The sequence below is a fragment of the Pinus tabuliformis genome, chromosome 1_2 (genome assembly GCF_031772625.1).
Source record: "Pinus tabuliformis cultivar Carrire ecotype Pingquan chromosome 1_2, CPIR1, whole genome shotgun sequence".
Lineage (NCBI taxonomy): Eukaryota > Viridiplantae > Streptophyta > Pinopsida > Pinales > Pinaceae > Pinus > Pinus tabuliformis.
The window spans coordinates 1,343,139,963-1,343,146,302 of record NC_142298.1 but is presented as its reverse complement, the minus strand read 5'-3'; positions in this window follow the sequence as shown (position 1 = coordinate 1,343,146,302).

The following is a 6,340-nucleotide window of genomic DNA, read 5'->3' as shown; positions in this document are numbered from 1 at the left end:
TGCTGATAATCTTACAGTCTGCCGAAGGTCCTGGGAAGGCCTTTGAGGGTAGTTTTCATTCTCCATACACCGTGCATTTTACCCCATAGCAGAATTGTCGACTCCGCTGGGGACTATACATCTAGTTCCCAATTTACCCAGAATCTAATCTGTTCTCTCTTCCTTCTAAGAGCTCCCTATTCTTCAGTAATTGTTTTTCTGATCCACTAAATATCTTGCTGCATCCTACTAGTGTACATTCATCTCAGAAACTAATCTTGGAAACCCTTGTTGTGCAAGATTTCCCACACTAATGCAGGTTACCAGGCTACACAGAGCTTTATAAAGCACTGTGCCTGTGTACAGGGAGCGTTAGTGACCCTACTAACTCTCTGTAACCACTATTACAGAGCGTTAGTCTCCCTTTGCCTTCATTTCTAGTAGTATCTGTGGACCAAAAGGGATGGAAAATCTTCTTATGGGCTGAAATAAGATTTGTAACTATATTATGTCAGCAAAATTGGTGTCCTAGATAATTCTTTTTAGGAAAAAATTTTGGTTTTTCTCTCTTAAAAAACATTTTTTCTGAAAGAAGGACTGATATTTTGTATTCATCCTTCTATTTAAATAGTTGTGAGTTGCTTCATTTTGGTTTTCAGTAGTTGTTAGGAAATATTATAAAAGAATCTTTTGGTCATGCATGTGTTGAAAGACTATAGATGCACAGACGAAACTATGAATATGTGAAGAATATGAATATGTAGAATAAAGCTTGTTTGCATCAAAGTGAAAAAAAAAATCAAAGCATTGTTTCTACATGATTTATTGAGTCAAGAGTCTCACCATATTTCATACGTCAACACCCCTACTGAAGACAAATAATCAAGTACACATAAAATTTACATTAAAATCAATCAGTTACTCTTTTGAGCAAACCAACATTAGCTAGGCTAGGATCTTGGGATAAGCATGTGAGTGAACTACCCAAGGTTGAAAACCAAAACTATTGTCGTTAACGAGCGAAAAATTCCTTCTGCACTCATATTACTGGGACCACTCCACTAACAACGAAGCAAAATACGAGACAACATCAGACTGTAATTGAAGGTAGCCCGCCTTCTCTTACAAATCCTTTGGGCATTCTGTGTACTGGGGGTCCCTTCGGGGATTTCGGAACTGAGTCGGGGACTTAGGTATCCTACCCACACAGCGTGCTGTCTACGACTATGTCCCCCCCGATGATGTTTGTGATTTGAGGTATCTCTAGTGGCCAAACTTATAGGGACTTACACAAGGTGACTGGGATGGCCTGTCCTGGTACGTAACACAGACAAACCTACTTTGTCTTCAATATTTGGGAGGGTGCTCGTCTTCATGAGAGTACTTGGCCCCTCAATCTGAGGTTCAAGTGAAGCTCTAAAGTAACCATAACTGTACATCTAGCCATCCTTCTTTTTTACTCATTGAGATACCGGGTTTCATCTCCAGTGATCGATGCTTATTAGATGAGGTATTTTCTCTCTATTCGTTGATTGATAGACTTAGTGTATTTTTTATATTAGGTACCCGAGTGTTATCATTTTGAGACTTTAATGAACATCACGATAAAAATTTATTGATAAAGTTAACGGTCATCGTGGCTACATCTGGCCCTTGTCGTCACTCTAGACGATTGTTAGGACTTCCTCCACTCATTGTGGAGGATCCGCCGAGCTCCAGTGAACCGGATTCCCCATCTTCAGGGAATCAGTCTCCCAGATCTCACACGGGATCTATTTGGACAAATAACGATTCAAGTTTTCCAGAGGATTTCTTCCTCGTTTTAACCCTCCGCTCACAAGTCAGTTGGACCCACTCTTGATTCCAGTGGCACCAATACTTCCTGCTTCGGTAGTTGGAACATTTCCATCTATCCAGTCAACGACTAACGGGTTGTGGGACTTTAGGGACACTTTTGGTCCTTAACCACTCCCCCAGTAGACAGTCTCCACAACATCGGTAATGGCGAATCTCGCTATCCTGTTTGTCCGAGGTACAACCACTCACATGACACCCTCTATGAGTGGAACCAAGCAGATGAGAGGTTCCGCCCCTATGGTGCCACCATGCATACCTTCAAAAAGTGCCACATATAGTGCTCCTTATAACACTCAATGCAGCACTATGGGCGTGGTTCCCATTTACCAACAATATGGAAGGCCACCCATATAGAGTTCAAACCCCCGGACTCATATACCTGGGGGGTTCCGAATATGCACATGCTGGTAGGGAACGTAACAGTTCCCCCTCCGTTCTCAGGCATGCATGGTCAGTCGCTAATTGACATGAGTGTCCCCTCTGTCAATCAAGGCCAAATGGTTAGTTCCGTGTTAGGCGAGAATCTACAAGGGGTTCCCAACTATCCCATGGGGGCACCCTACTCACATACTCAAATGATTCAAGGGGGCACTGCTTATATGGGGGGAAATTTCATACCCCAGTATTAAAATCCTCATGGAAATCCACTCTACAACACCATACCGCAAAGAAACTACTACACCACGCAACCCATGTACACTATGGGGAACCAAATGATGGGAGGAGTGCAAAGCTCCTCAAGTCATCCGTCATCACCATGGTCCGAGTTGGGGGCACTTAACTCTCTGCCTTTCTTGGAAATGTTGGATATACCTGACTTATACAAGCTAACAAACGACCCCATCTACCGCAACTTACAATGGCCATTGATCCTACATAAAATACAAACAGACATCCCAAAGTTTGATGGAAAACAAGGGGAGGATCTGGGCACCCACATCACCACCTACCATCTCTGGTGTGTTTCAAACTCTATGTTGGAAGATAGTGTCCGATTACGTCTTTTTCCCCACGCCCTCACTGGTAACGCAGCGAAATGGTATACTGAGTTACCATGCACTTCAGTAAACACCTTTGACACTTTAACGATGGAATTCCTAAAGCACTACCAGTTACCAATCCACTATGAGACTGGAACAGAGCTCCTCACTTCATTTCATCAGGATACCGCCACCCACATCTCTGATCATATTCATGAATAGAGATGTCGGTAGAGGTTAGTAAAAGCTCCCATCCCAGACTTTCTCTTAACAGATTGGTTCTGCAAGTCCTTACTCCCGCAAATCGCTAGAGATGTCACTCTAGGTGGTGCGATCACAGAAGACCAATCCATACGTCATGCCTAGCACTCTTTATGACATAATCCCCAATGCTCCTAGGAACCCCAACGCTTCTACTACTCAGCACCCTAGAGTGCACACCGATGGGTTCGTCGGCACAACCTTTAGGGCTGCTGTAAAACAACTCAGTGGTTCCATTGCCAAGTTGGCAGTGGACCCCTCTACCAATACGACTGCTCTTCCTGCCACTGCGATAAACTCTATGCAGTCTACGCAAAAATCCAGTGGCAAGAACAAGAAGAATAAGAAAAAGACTGCTCCTTCTGAAGAGTAGTCACCCAAGCAGCCCAACCCAAAACAGAAGGCCGTTGCACCTACTAATGAGGAAAAGGATAAACCCACCAGATATCTATGTAAACTCTATGCTCAAGACCACACAACTTAGCGTTGTCTGCGGCTTCAGGAATGCACAGACTACCTTGCTAAAAGGGATTCTGGTAAGGCACCTGCTATCCTTAGAAATCCTTTTCCTACTCAACAGTAGCAAAATCTTATTGCCAACCAACCGCAACCCCTGCAAGGGGGCAACGATGGTTCGCAACATCCTTCAGCTAGTGAAGGATCTTCTACCGTTTACACATTTGAAATGGTAGAACTCGCCACAAGAGCCAAATCTTATGGAGCTCCTGTCACTCTGGCAGCAGAACCATCCTCAGGTCAAAACCCATCGCCACCCAACGATTTGCATATCGAAAGTCCGGTTGAGGACTTTGTAATTAGACCCCCAAAAGGGGCACTTCAATGCACAACACACAATACATCTGCACATGCCGCCCAACACTACAATATCTTAGAGGATTTTTTGCAAGCATCGTCGGCTATGTTGGCGCTCAAAGTATTAAAAACATGCCCAACACAATGGAAAGCTTTTCTTTCAGCTATTGGAGGTATTGACCCAATGGATTCCATGCTTGCTATTTTCAACATGGACAACTGTAAACCTCCCCTTTCTCACCAGCTTGCATTCCAGGTGCATATCACTTTGAAAGGTAAAGGTATACACAAAACTGTCATTGACGAAGGTGCTTCTACTTGTGTCATGTCAGCTTCATGTTGGCTCGCCCTAGGTTCTCCAACCCTAACCCCATTTTTGAACTCCCTAAAAGCTTTCAATGGCCACACCTTTATCCCAAAAGGGTACCTAGCTAGTTTACCCATCACTTTGTATGAGAAAACCGTAATGGTGGACATAGAAGTTGTGGACAAAAAACTCGACTATAATCTCTTGTTGGGTCGTAGTTGGATATATGCCATGACGGCCGTCGTATCTACTATCTTTCACATCATCCTATTTCCATTGGATGGAAAGGTAGTTACAATAGATCAGTTGTCTTTCTGCACCCCTGATTATTCACCATTACCAAGTGGCTCCGTACCCCTAGTAGGAGGTGGAACTGACTCTTATGTCAGTTTAGGTACCGGTCTACTGAAGGCTTCTTCCCTCATGGGTTTTTTTCCTCTTCAGCCACCCAAGGTTTCATAGACAGTCAACATTCTTTCATCTATTGTTCATGAACTAACCGATCCATGGATCCTACTGGCTCCTTCAGACCTTGACACATTTGGAGACCAAATGCCACTGTCACCAGCTGAATTGGCCCACCAAGTCATTCAATCTACATCTCCAGTCATGTTGATTACGGTTGACGGTACCACTGCCCTTCCCATAACCACTCCTCCTTTAGATCCATTCAATCAACTCCTTCCTACGAATGAAATGTTTCAGGAAATCATGAGTTTTGGAGAGCAACATTGGGAGGATTGGCACCATTATGTCGCAATATCTTATTCAGGCATGATGCCTTTTCAAATCCTGTCCCCTTACATACCAGAAATTGTTTCCTGACCATATGAGATCATCCAAACTTTGGATTCGGAAGGAAACATGGGCAACACTTCCAGAACATTTCCCATAGATATTTTGGTCACGACAAGCATCGTGGAAAACATCTAGATGCGAGAAGATTGCAGTCTTGAGGAAATTGCGAGCTCCACTTGCCTATATGAGGAATTCCACGATGAATTTGTTTGGTCTCATTAGGAAATGCCCGACTTTAATCCATTGTTTTCCGTGCATGAGATCTAACTTTACGATGAAGAAAAACAAAATGGGTGGTCGATCCCTCCCCTAGAAATAGCCGTTGAACCAATACCCGGCACCACAACTGAAGAAGAACACTTACTCTACCTTAAATAGATGGATAAAACCCGTCGAGATGCCAACTTGGCCCTCGAGGCTCACAAGTGCAACTACAATCCCGATTTGCAAAAGAGTTTAAGTTTCTTCCATACCAAGAGGGCGACCTTATGTTGCTTTATCATCCAAAAGATGACCTCTTGGAGGCATGCACGCTTCAACCCAAAAGGTTAGGTCCCTATGTCATAACGAAAGTCCTCCCCACGGGGGCATATGAACTGTAGGACCGGGAAGGAGTCCCGCTCAAGGAGCCCACACACGGGCTCTATCTGAGAAAGTATTATGCCTAGTCTCACACTAGGAATATGCTTTGTAATTTTATGTATTCATAAGTTTTGCTTTTCTTTTTGGGTGTGATTGCATTGTCTTGTTATTTAGTGGAGTACTTATCTCATGCATCCTTTTCACAATGCAGATGTCATCGTTACCTTTAGCATACGTAAGATACACAGATGGTGCCAGTCGTCACACACGGCACATTGCATCAGCTGCTTGGGTCATTTACACACCCGAGTCAGAACTATTTTGCTCTGAAGGGGTCTTTCTTGGTACTGCCGCCAACAATATTGCTGAGTACATGTCTATTGTTTCACTTCTCACAGAAGCGTCGTCAAGGGACATCTCCAATCTAGTGGTCAGGTTAGACTCCCAGCTAGTCGTTATGCAATTGACTAACCATTATCAAATTCATAATCTAACATTGTTACGTCATTATCTAAGGGTGCGACTCCTGGAACGTCGATTTGAAATAATCACATATGAACATGTTCCTCGAGAATTAAATACAGTTACTAATTCATCAGCTAACTATGTATTAGATTGGCATTTGTCTCATTCTTTATAGAAGCATGCATGAAAAGTAAAACATTTACTAAGTTAAAAAAAATTGCAAAAAACATTTAAAAAACACATTTACACCACCAAAATACGAAAAATGTCTGTATATATATATATAGATCGTCATCCA